Genomic DNA, 13,839 nt, shown 5'->3' with positions numbered 1-13,839 from the left:
CCCAAATTCAGGTCTGTACTCTACAGGGAATATCATTATTTCTACTCCTCTTCTCCAGCATTAAGAACAGCAAACTCCTTTTCTTTCTTTTTTTTTTTTTTTTTCTGCTTCACCCTTTATAGGGACATTTCTTTCACGTCTTGAAGCCTCATAATCTTTTCTGCTTCAACATGATAATCAACATCATCAAGAAGGGCAAGGAAGATCACTTATGTTCCTCATGTTTTTATATAAAACATACATCAGCAGACTCCACCTACCACGCCTAGGTTTAATATTAGGATTGCCCATGTAATGGGGTTTTTTTTAATCAATGATTGCTATTTCAGTTTGCTTAATCAGCAAATTGGGGCAAATGGGAACATTTTCCTGAAAAGTTAATATTTGCTTTTCCTTTAAAGTTTAACACTTTAAATTTTAAGCAGGCCAACATGTTTAGTCACAAATCTGTTTCAAAGTAAGAGTAACTTGCAAAAAACCTTCTCTTTACTTTCCTATGGACCTTTCTTATTATATGCTAGAGGAATGGAGATATGTGCATATACCTACAAGTATGCCTGCATAAAAAACAAACAAGCAAGAAGAGATTAAATATTGGCCAAGAAAATACGCAAAGCCCAAACCAAAACCCAGGGCAGAGCTGGTGGCAACACCAGTGGCACTTACTGCAAACAGTGTTTGCACTTCAGCCTAACTAAAACCAAGTGACTGTGTTTCATAAGAAAGATCACATGCATAGCTCAAAGACACCAATATGTTTGTCTCTCATCTTGCTCTAGCTTTGTGTCTTTTCAGGAAAAAAAAAATAAAAAAGCAGTGAATGCTTTTTGGTATGAATTCCACAGGTATCTGGCTGTGGGTATCCTCATTTATTTCCTTTTTTCCCTTCCCTTCCCTTGATATTTGTTTCCTGTGGTGCCTTATTTGCCTCCCGTTACATATCTGCATTAAATAAACAAACTTCAAACAATTCCAAATTAATCATCTTTATTTACCTGGGGAGACTGGTTCTCTGCTGCCACATGACTTTCTGAGGCATGATCCAAACCACACTTCGCCCTTAATTAACATTTGGGGAGCTCAAAAGACAGAGTGCTTAGCATTTGTGTTTTGTTGTATTGAAAGTGTGTTTAAACACAAACTGCAAGGTCAGTGTCACACGGGATTGTGCTGTGAATAAAGTTTACACACAGCTCAGTGGTGTACACCCAAGGGAAAGATCTAGAAATTAGTTGAGTAGCAGGTCAAGAGTGCCTCTTGCTTTGCTAATTTAAGTTCCACAGGCACCCTGAGCTTTCATCCTACATCTGTCAGCCCTCTCTGGCTGCCTTGGTCCTTGTTCCTCTGTGATTAAATCGGAGTTACAAATGTTCCCAAGCTCCCTACAACATCTGAGCACTCGGGGTGCCTCTGCTGCACAGCCAGAGCACTTGGCTCCAGCACAGAGCATGTGGGACAAGACGGCTTTTAAAATAAGAGAGCCCAGAAGAGAAGCACAAGAAGGAGCCTGCTCACTTCTTAATGAAAGAGATTATTGATGAGAACACTTGTCACAGGATTGAGAGGCTTATTGACCCTTCTGCTAAAGATGTTCAAACTTGTGTCTTCCAGGGGATCCAAATTATGCATCTAGAGATGAGGCTTGGATGGATACATTTTCTATCCTGAGCCACAAGGAATAAGGTCAGAAAAAACAAAAAACCTCTGGTTCAGGCTCATGTAATAGAAGAATAATTGATATTACTGAGTATATTTTCAGTCACAAAATAAATTCAGCTGCTGCACATGGACCAGTTATGAATCAATACCATGAATCTCTTCTCAAGACCTGAAATTCTAATTGGTCTTTATAAATGTCCCATATTTATATATTCGCAGTACCTTGGGAACCTTTTCCACTCATCCTTCTGCTGTCCTGCCTGGTGTAAACATCAGGGGACAGAAAAACCATGGAAAGAGCAACAAAGAATCATAACATGACAGAGGTTTGAGGGGTAGGTATGGCAACTACAGACAGAAGTAGGTTGCTATTCTGTTTTAGAAAAAAAACAGAGATTTATTAATAGAACCAACAAATTAATGTCCGTTTTAGTGCAATAAACAGAACATTCTGTCTGTGCTGATTCCCAACACACACCCAGAGCAATTTTCTATCTCCAGCTGGCAATTACACAGCCATGAAGTTCATGCTGTGAAAGGTCACCACAGTCTGTGCTGAGCAGAAGGGATGGAGCAGGAAAGAGGCAATGACAAACTGGGGATCTCTGTGTCTCTAAGATAGGTCTGGACACATTTTGCAGCTTTGATGGTGAGTTTATCACTCAGTTACTCACATTGTGTGTAGCCTTTTCAATTCTGTGCTTTCAGTCAGCTAATGGAAAACATGGAAAACACTGAAATACATCTTCAGAAGAGGTGGGCTTTAAGGGATCATTGAGGGGACAGCAAGGTAAGGAAGCAGGAAGTAAAATCAGGCTTTTATGGGAAATAGCACATTGGACTGTCATTGGACAGAGTGAGATACTGAGATGCACAGAAGATGTGAAAAAAATCACCTAGAAGAGAATCAGGGAAAGGCAGATAGGAAACTTTACTTTCTGTTTGTCATTTTTCACCCTCCTCTGCTGTAGTTATTAGGGCAAAGTCTTGATTTAAATTCCTATTAAAAAAAAAAGATTAGTCTCAAATATTAAAACAAGTGTGTTAGAATATTAATAATTTATGTTTCTAACATGTTTCGGTCTTTTGGGTTTTTTTGCTTCTCTCATTCTCCGTAGATGAGAATGACTTCAGTGGTTTTGGAGCAGTTGTCTTCAACCTTTGAGGTTTGTATGGGGTTAGTAAATGCCAGTGGTCCTAGACCTAATCCTTTTTAATAAAAAATAGAATTTAATTAATGTACAGTAATTGTTTCTAATAACATATTGCTTTTCTTAAGGGACTCGTGATCATCATTATGAAGAAGGGCTGGAAGGACAGCTGCAATCTACTCCTTGAGATCAGTGAAGGAACAAAAACATAGTAAGAAATGCAGCACTTTTCACGTAGTGAGGTATTCAAACATCTTCAGCATCCTGGATGCCTCATTTCTGTGTTTTTACTCCTCAAAACTACATCATTAAAATGATTTCACATCATACACACACTTTTTTCTTTTGTTAATACAGATTTGATTTCCTTTTAAGTTAGAGCACCCACACAAATGTTTTTCTCCATTTGTTCTCTGTGTTATTAGCAGCATTGTCTGAAGCATCTACCCAGTGACAGATCCTAAAACCTCAATTTTGGAACCTGATTTTGCCTATTAAAGCTTCATTCTGCATAAGAAAAGATTTAAAGCTAAGCACAGCCATATTTTGGTCTGTTATTACATTCAGAAGCTCTTAAGCTTTTAAATGGGTCAACCCAGAGTATGACTTGGTCACATGTTCTTTAAATTAGTCAAGTGCTTAATTAACATGCTGGATGTTTGCATGTATAAATATAGATGTCAGATCCAAGAGATACCTTCAGACATTAGGTGTCATTTCATGTGTTCCAATTCCACAGAAAGAAGGGAATCCTAAATGAACAGAGCTTGAATTTGCAGAAAATTAAAATGCTGCCTGCCCAGCAGGACTGGAAAATCAGACTATTATTTCATTGCCAGGAGAAATGAGACACATGCCTTCGAAAATTTTGGAGATGTATGTGTAGCTAAGTGTATCAGCAGGGCTCTAGGGTGATACATAGGGATTATTGATAATACCTGTGATGATGGATTTCAGTTAGTTTGGTACTAGACAGTGTTAAAACTTGTTCTTTACAGTGGTGATTTCTGAATTTCCTTCTGAATTTGGGATCATGGCACTGTCTGGAATATAAACTATAATCACAGGGAGCTTATGGGGAAAACCCAACAACAACAAACACAGCAGCCAGTGGAATGGCAGCACAGCAGATGGATTTGTGGTAACCACAGCCAATATGGATGCTGGGAAACAAGGAAAGGCAAACGAGTGGATTTGGGAGATACTGAGAAAGGAAATGTCCTTGAAACCAAAAGGAGGTAGAAATCCTCCAGACGTGATCTACTCGCCAAGGCACAGCTGAGAGGGTTGGGTCAGGCTGCCTGTGGTGTTTAGGTGTCCTGAGAAGTGCTGGATTGATCCCTTTCTGAAAATGGGACAGCCTGCAAGCACAGGGACATCAAAGGCTCTTACCAGGTGACAATGGTGGCAGGCACACGTGGCACTTGTGTGCCAGAACATCTGCAAGCAGTCCACGAGGGTAGTAATCCACTCTGCTGACTGGATGGGTCAGCCTCCCCTGGAATTGCTGCAAATTCCCTGTGTAGACAGGCTGCAACATTAAAATAGCATTTTCTAGGTTTATAGTTTTCTAGGTTTATAATCCAAATATAGTTGAAAATGTTTTCTCTTTATCTTTTTTTTTTTTGTCCTGAAAATACACACACACACACACACACACACACACACATCTATTTAAATTGATTCATTTTCAGTCTCTCTAGCTGGTTAATAGATGCTAAACATAACTGATATTTTAAAGAGAATTTCAATAAATTGTGAAATAAAGGCAGTTTTAAGAATCTGCTTTGTTCTAGAAGATGGATGTGGCTGTCTCTTGAGGTGCCGTGTTTAAGAGGAATAACAACCATTGAGGTTTGTCCCTTGAGATAGTGGCAAATAGAGGCCAGGGAATAATTAATCCTAGGGCACCAGCACACTAATTAGTATTGCTGGAATTGATAGGAGTTCCAGTACCTTTGAAAATCTGTTTTTATTTTGATGTGAATATTTTAGCTTTCTTTTTTCACTTGAAGTAGCTGCCATTCTCAGTCTGTTTTCCATCATAATAGGAGACATTTAAGGATGGAAGGGTGGCAAGAAGTAAACCACCTGCTTAAACATCTTCATTCTGACAACATGAAAGGCTTCAAAAATATTAGATAAATATAAAATAACTCTTCCAGCCCAGACTAATTGATCCAGCCCAGTGCCTGCCATCTGGCTAGCAGTTTGTTGGTGCCCTTTGCCCCAGCTCTCAGCATTTGATTTCCTGATCCAGTCATTGCCTAAAAGCAATTAGTTCTAGATCATTATGAGTTGCAAAGATGGCCACTGTTTTGTTTAACATTTACACAACTGCCAGGGACCTGCTTCTGAATTAGAGTCCTCGACAAGCCCTTGGCTGTTTTGACCACAGGTAGGTGCATGGAAAACAAATGGTGGATTCTTTCCTGCTCTTTAAGCCCAAGTTCTCTTCTTGATCTCATTTTTCTGTTCACAGAAAATTCATTGCCTCGAATAGGTAAGTTGGAATTACAGAAGCTCAACAGATACAAAAAAATCAAAATAATTCCGTAATTACAGTGTCTTTAGTTAGACATTTTGTCCATTTTTTACACATCCTAAAGGCTGCCAGCTTTTTCTGTGTTTGAAGAGCTGTGTTTCTAAAGTGTTCATCCTCTTTAGGAAAGTTGCTAAAATAATTATTTTGACCTATCATAGAAACTGTAACAAATTATTAGTGTGTTTTGGGTTTCTTTTTTTTTTTTCCCTGGACGTTGATGCTAAGCTACCAGGTTAATTGACATGTTTCTTTCCAGCTCCTAATTGCTACCTGCACCCTGGCCGGACGTTTCCAAGATATTTACAAGAGGATTACAAGCCCTTTACACTGCCAAGAAACTTATGATGTAGGGATAAAAATGGAATACAGATCATAACTTCCAAACCACCAAACTCATAACCACACTAAACCCTCGTGCACAGATCTACAGGGATCTATCAGCATTCCTACCCAGCTTTGGTTGCATTTCCTATTTCCCTTGGATTGAGGGCAGTGGTTGAGCAGCAGAGCAGGGTCTTGACCTGTAACATAGACTTCCAAACAATTTTAAGAGGAATACACATTTTTCACTTTGGTTTTTCCAATACTTTTGGTCTAAAAATATTTGATAAATTATTACAGCTACAAGAAAGAGCACTACATCACATTAAGCATGGAAATTTGGCCTAGTTTTGACCATAACTACTTTTGATTCCCCTGGGGTGAAAACAATTCTTTTTCAGTAGTCCTCTGGTTATCATATTATTTGAGAAGGTTCTTTTTTGGGTTTTTTTGGGGTTTTTTGGGTTTTTTTTCTTTTGTTCTTAGTATGGTAGAGAGGTTCTTTACTTGTTTTCACAAAGTGCTAATCCCTTTTCAATTTGGTGTTTTTATCCATACATATTCCTCAAACTGAAAATAGTTTTCAAGACATGGAAGGCTGAGTTATCTTGGTTTTCTGCCTGCATGACAGATTCCTGAGGCTTTTCACTCTCTTCCACAATGATGGTTTCCTCCTTTTCCTCCTCACCACCCCTAGGGATTGCAACCAACATTTCCTATCCCATTGTACTTGAGAATTATTTTTAATATTACCCTGTGGACTGGAGGCAGACCTGGTCTATCCCCCTCTATTTTGATACTTTTGAACAAGGAGGTTTTGCTATGATCCATAATGACTTCTCCTACAATATCCACCCTCCATTCTTCATTTAATTTAATCCTTTTGTCCAATTCTGATACATTCTGACTCACTATTTTATTGAGTACCGATGGCTCCTGGCACCAGCCCCACTTTTACTGAATCATCCAGACTGTTCTATATTTTTGGGGGTTCAGTTTCTGGCTGTGCAATGCACAGAGCCCCACAGAGCACTGTGACTCTTCCATCATAGGTGATGTGTCCTGGGAATTCTTTCCCAGTGACACAGGCAAGGGGAAGAAAAAGGAGTTGGTCATCATCTCCCCATTGCTTCCAGCATGTGTTTCATCCTGAGAGGCAATAACAAATTGGCCTGTGCCAGCCACCTCTGTGTTGGAAGAATATTCCTGGGTTCTGTGATAACAAGCAGCCCTGTGTCATAACTGGAATTAGGGATCCAAGGAGGTGGATGGCATTATGTTTATTCAGGCTGCACATTGACAAGGTGGTTCCTGAGCCAACAGTGCTAATTACCAACATGTGCCTGCTCTGAGCTAACAACTGGGTTTGAAACCTTAGCATGGGATTCCTTCTCTAAAGTTTTTTCCCCCAGGATTTCACTTCTTGAGGTTGGAATTACACCTGCTCTTCTGATTTAGCAAAACCATGGTGGGATACACGTTCTGCATCTTCACAAGATGGGTGAGATGGCAAAAGGTTGTTCATTCACATAAAAACTGGGAAGGAACATGTTGGAAAAGTGTGACCAGTGCATTATGGAAGGTGCTTTCTGACCAACATACTCACTTAGAAAGTTTCCATTAATTACTGCACTCACTTGGCAATAAATGTCCAGACACAAATTCCTGCTCTCAACATACCGAGATTAAATCTCCCTGAAAAGGTTTCTAAGATTTTTAATAAGGGTGCTATAATTTAGTAGTGAATATTAGAATAGTGTTACAATACTATAGAGAACAAAAAGGTTTCTTTGAAACTCTTTTACAGATTCTTGATTTTTCCTCTATCTCAAACTTTCCTGTTTTAGTGGCCTACTAGTGGTACAAGACTTTGGTTTCTGGCTTATTTTTCTTTATAAAAAAACCAATATTAATAGTCATGCTGGGTGAGTTATATCACTTTTTACATAGGATTTATAAATTTTAGATATAACTTCAAATTTCAGCCCAATTTTGGGCTACCACTCACTTATTTACTAAATTAGAATTATATGCTGCTGTTGGTTCTGAGGTATTTAAACAATATGAAATATACCTCAAACTGAAATATTTATAGCATTCTACTGTAGGTTTCTTTGCAGGTAGGCAAAGTTTTCTGATGTTTAGTGGAAAGGGTGAAAAAACTCCTGAGTTTACCAGAAAAATCAAAGATAAAGAGTCATAAAATAAAAATATAAGGAGTTCTTAGCAAAAAGAGAATTCTGCAATTAAATACATTTTGTTGTGCGTTTCCCCCTTATTCTCACATTTGGCTTTTTTTTAGGGATTATTTTGTTGCTGGAAATACTGATTTATTGTAGGTCGGTTTGTTTTTTTGGTGGGGTTTTTTCCCCCCCCCAAACATGTTTGAACTTTACATTATATATACCAATTCAAAGGGAGGCACCTGAAGCCTCGCAGTGTTTTCGATCTGCTCTTCAGTTGGGGCAGGGCAGAAAAACATCAGCGGCAAAGTTTCACTCCCACACTACCCACTGCAGAAAATCTCTGCGATGGTGCTGAGCCTGCCTTGCCGGTGAAGAGAGAGGGATGCTCCCCCTTCCAGAGGCTTCAGGCTGAGGATGAGGGAAGAGTGTGGATTTCTGTTTGGAGCTTTATCCGGCAGCTTTGCCGCCACGCAGTGGGGATGTTACCCTGGGCATCCTGCGCTCTTCGCGGTCCCTCTGTGAGGCAAGGACCTTGTGACAGTGTCACATCCTGGGGACAGGATGACCTGTGCCGCGTAGGCAGCGCCCCACACACATCCCCATCCCCGGAGGAGTGACAGACAGCCCTTGTTGACACGGCTGTGCCTGCAGCATCCCGCCTTTTGCTCCTGCTGGAGCCGCCGCCCGTGTGACGGATAACCCGGGATAGTCTGAACGCGGCGCTGTTCCGGCCTCAAGAGGGAGGCAGCGGCTTGTGACACGGCAAAGCCGCTCATCCTATGCGGGATTCCTCGGGAAAAGAAAGGTCTAAGCACCACCAGGGGGAAGCGGGATTTAGGCACGGCCGGTGTAGATTATGATGGAGCAGTAGCTAGGAAGCTGCTGCTACATTTGGTGCATTTCAGCAGCACAACAAACGCTGCCGCTGTTGTCCGGTGGTTCTGATGTGGGGCAAGGCAGATGTGGGGTTTGACCTTAAATGTTCTCAATCATTTCTCTTCACTTCTTTTCAGTGCTGTTTGCCATTGTAAATAACCACTCAGCTCAGCATATCCTGATAAGCTTTGAGACATCCACTTCACAGCACTCTTAGAGGGCAATACTTTATTTGGCTTCCTGGCTGCTCAGGATTATGAAAAACGCAACATTTGGCTGTAATTCTTTCTCTGTGGCTGTTATTTCCATTGGCTTTGTAATCACAGTGATAGAGTCTCGATAATGTTCTTGTCAATAATGTGTCCTTGGCTAATAGGGGAGAGCTGAGGATATGAACATTGTTTCAGGAAACATGACACACATCCGTTGCAATTGATACGTGTAATTTGCTCTATCAATTGCCTCATGAGACAGATTGATATTACAGCTAGAGAATGGCTGTAGTAATAAGTGCAATTTTGACATGAAATTCTTCCAAATGTGTATTTTGGCACAGAGGACTACAGCAGGCTTCCACACAGACATGATATAGCAGTGGAGCCAGATAACTGAGATTATTTCCAGTGCCTCCAAAGAGTTATTTTGCAGTGGTAGCTATCACACACAGACTTGGCAGGCTTGGTGTTAGATCAGAGCTAAGGATCTGGGTGACTGGCAAAGTTTATCCTGCTGTAACTTTAGAGCTGGATGTCGTAAATTAGAAGCTGTTAAATGCTGAGGAACAACGTCATTGTCTGCAGATATTTGGTAATGCCTGATGGCTCTCAGAGTGTTCTGGTTGTTTGATTCCTGCGTTAGAAAGAAAATGCAGGCACTGTAAAATTGTAATTAACAGTAAGAGTGAAATGAGACGAGAAGGAGTTGGAAAAGAGGCCTCAGTAAGTTTCAGTACACCCTCCATCTTGAATATTGTTGTGTGATGAAGTAAAATACTCTTTTACTCCATTTGATCTGGCTCCAGGTAAAATATAATTTCCCCCACCAACCCTCCCTGATAAGATTTCTGATAGTGATTGATACTGTACCAAGTTTTTGTCCAGGAATTTAATGCATTCTAGTCTAGAAAGATAAGAATCTTTCTTATTCTGACAGTTTTCTTCACCCTTTGTCATCTCAATCATTTTATTGGACAAAATAATCCAATATGGATCCATAATTTTTATGTAGTTCCATAATCTTTCCAAATAAAGCCTACTATAACACTTGCTCAGTTGTCTGGCGCGGTTAAAATTTAAAAAAGCATTTTTATACCACCTCTTGTCTTCATACACTCCAAATTCCAGGACAGAAATATTCAATGCTTGTTGAGGATCATATTTTAAATTAGGTAAAATGTCATTGGTTGTTTCTGAGATTGGTTTACTTTTCCTACTTCAATTTTTTTTTTCAAAAAACACCCATGGAATAAATGCATTACAAATAAAACAGCTGCTGGGGAGGGAGGCTCTTTCCTGTATCTAAAAATGTAGGAAGAATCTTCAGTACTACTTTCATTCTTAGAAAGTGTTTGATTTAAAGATGCCTTAACCTATACAATGTGTGCTGAATTGAGAGAGATTGAAAACAAAATGAACCAGGAATGTTTAAAGATCAGAGGATTCAGCAGCAGTGCTGAAAGTTTGTGAGGAGAGTCACTGCAAATGTAGGCAGACTTTGGAAAGGGGAAGTTGTGTTGAAAATGGTTCCTCTGCCCTTTGCAGTGGAAAGGGCAGGATTCCTGGAATCCTCCTGATGGGTAGAAGGCACCTCTGGAGATCACCTAATCCTGCCCACAAAGCAGGGTCAGCTAAAGCAGCTTGCCCAGGATTGTGTCCCGCTGGGTTTTGAATATCTCTGACTATGAAGATTCCACAAGCTCTCTGGGAAACCTGTTCCAGGTTTTCACCTGTTTCGCCTGTTCCAGTGTTTTACCACCCTCACAGTAAAAGGTGTGGGGGGTTAAACTTTAAATGGAATTTTTTGTATTTCAGTCTAGGCCGACTGCTTCTTGTTCTTTCCCTGGACACCACTAAGAAGAGCCTGTCTTTTTCCTTTTTTTTTTTTTTTTTTATTCATCAGGTATTTCTAGACAGAGATACTGTCCCACCTGCTCCAGATTGAACAGTCCCAGCCTCTCAGCCTCTCAAATGACAGAAACTCCAGTCCCTTAATCATCTTTGTGTCCCTTTGATGGACTAACTCCAGTTTGTCCACACCTGTCTTGTACTGGAAAACCCAGAGCTGGACTCAGTGTCCATCTGAGTCTCATCCGAGCTGAGCAGGGAGGATCACCTCCTCCACCTGCTGGCAGTGCTTTTCCTGGGACGCTGCTGGCTTTCACTGCCACAAGGATGTATTCCCAGCTCACATCCAACTTGTTTTCCAACAGGTCTTTTTATCCAAAGTTATTTTCCATTTAGATTGAAAGGAGACAATTATCCAGGCAAAAATCCATCAATTTGTCAATGAGGATGTTGCAGGAGCAAGTATCAAAATCCTTGCTGTGGTGAAGGTAATATCAACTGCCCTTCCCTCATCCATCATATCACTGATATCCTCGTGGAAGGCTGCCAGATTAGTTAGGCATCATTTCCCCTTCATAACTCAATGGAGAATGGATTGAGAGCAGCCTGGAAAAGACTTGGGGGTGTTGGTTGATGAGAAGCTCAACAACACCCAGCAACACACACTTGCAATCCAGAAAGACAACTGTATCCTGCATCAAGTATTTGGAATTTATTCTTCCCTGTGAGGGTGCTGACACACAGACACAGGTTGCCCAGAGATGTTGTGGAATCCCCATTCCTGGAAGGCTTCAAAGGCCAGGTTGGATGGGGCTTGGAGCAACCTGGTCTAGTGGGAGGTGTCCCTGCCCATGGCAGGGGGGGAAGGAAGTAAGGGGATAAAAATGAATCCAAACTCCGTGATTCTACGCCACCTTTTTGCCCTTAATGCTTTCCAGGTTTATTTGTTCCACCCCTTTCCCAAGGTGATGCTGACCAGTTTGTACCTGACTGGTACCTGACCAGTTTGCCTTAAAAGATCTCTGAAGAAGTTGTCTATACAGCAGCAGAAAACCACTTATTTGTTCATTTGGGGCATCTGATATACTTGAACATGGAGGTTTTACTCCAAATTCTTTATCACTCCAATTATATCTACTACAAAAGGCAGCTCTTGAGTGTTGAAAAGATATTCTTAATAGATTCTCACTACTACTTATGCTTTTCATACCTGAAAATGTGTGTCAGAAGCAGGCTGTAATATAAAATCTTCAGCAATTAAAGTTTTTTAAATGGTCTTGCTTAACAGTCACTATTAGTCATGATAGACATGACCCCTTCTTTCTTGACAGAATTAATTTTGAGAAGCCCTGCCTTATCTGTCATTATAAATAACAGTAAAGCTGATCTGGGCTGATTTCTTATGCTAAGCAAATTTAAGTTCCTGATCTTATTTAAATAGAAATTATGTTTTAATTGACAGCCTAAGGATACGAGCGAGGCAAGTTATGTAAGGACAAGAAATGTCTTTTATTAGACTAAATAGTAGAGTAGGAAAAAAAATGTGGCAAGATTTGTTAAGCAGGAATGTTTCTCTTGATGGGAGTTGTTAATAGCAAAATGTAGTTTTAGGCTATACTAAATCACAGATAAAACCAAGGCAGGGAGAAGGTGAGATGTCCATTTAATATTAGCAGCCTGAAGACTTGTTCAGCACACTCTCTGGTTTCAGTGACTTCTAACCATCTGAAAAGTTTACACAAGGGACAGCATTATTCCTACAATTCTACATTCATGAGATTCTATGTTCTCTTTTTAAATTTTAATTAGTGCTCTCAAGTAGATTTACCTAAATTACCAATCAAGACATACTGAAAGGTAAGTATTGTAACCTTGGCAAAGGCCATTTTGCACAAAATGAATGGGGGAAGAATTTGAATTATTACACATCAAATGAAGTTTCTCTGCAGCTGGAAAGATACAGGAATCTGGCAGTGGTGAGGTCAGCAGGTCATTTGGTCATTCCGAATACTGGACCAGCAACTCCATTTAGACAGTAAATTGAGGGCTGGGTGGGATTTTGCTGCATGGTAGAAAACACATCAGCTGAACATTTTCTCTCCATCACTGGTGCTTTGAAAATATGCAAAATGAATTCTCTTAACACCTTTTTTTTTTTTTTTTCCCATTTAATTTAGACTTGATATGTGATTCACCTGCTCTAGTCATGCTTCATCTCTGCTCCCCCCCCATCTCCTGCTGTCTGGGCTCACACTGATTTTCAGGTATCAGACAACAGCTATCTTTGTTTATTAACAAAAAGAGTTCTGAATCTTACAGATAAAATGCAGTTTAATGAAGTAGCTACACAAGGAAAATGCCATTAGCACATGTTCAAAACAGAGACAGCATCCTGAGAAGGAAATTTCCAGCAACATCCATGGCAGCCTAGCCAGCTGTTGAGTCTTTGGGCTCATTAACACTCCCGCCCACAACTGCTTTAAATAAGATTTGGAAAGGGCCTCTCAGTTTTTGCTACTGCTCTGAGGGGTTGGTTGCACCACTCAAGCAGTTTCTTTGAGAGGCCTGTTAAGGCCAGTTGTGTGGTTTTTGTTTTTTTTTTTTTCCTTTTCCTGTTGGAAGTTCTTGAGTCTTCTTTGCTTCAAGCGAGTAAAATAAGCTTACATGGGACCTAGAGGTAAGGGCTGTTTCTGCTGCTCAATACCAAATATAAGACTATTATTTCCTAGAAATTCACTGAACTTTGTGGCTTGAACTGTAACAGGTCAATCTCAAAATTTGTTATTTAAAAAGTATTGATTTGGAGTCTTTGGAAGAGATTAAGTTTATGGGGATTTTACATTTGCTTTGACTGCTGTACTTCCTTAAAATAAGTGTTTATTTTTTAAAATAGATTTGCTATTTATCCCGTTGCTTTTTGTGTATCCAAGAATGCAAAGGCTTTTTATTTTTAACTAATTCTGGTGTGCTTTAAAGGAAAATTTTAAAACCCTGTAGTTTATCAGAGCTAGAAAAACTCATGTCTGAACCCTTTACAT

This window comes from Sylvia atricapilla, chromosome 6 (assembly GCF_009819655.1).
Source record: "Sylvia atricapilla isolate bSylAtr1 chromosome 6, bSylAtr1.pri, whole genome shotgun sequence".
NCBI classification, from domain to species: domain Eukaryota; kingdom Metazoa; phylum Chordata; class Aves; order Passeriformes; family Sylviidae; genus Sylvia; species Sylvia atricapilla.
Note: the sequence above shows the minus strand (reverse complement) of the source record.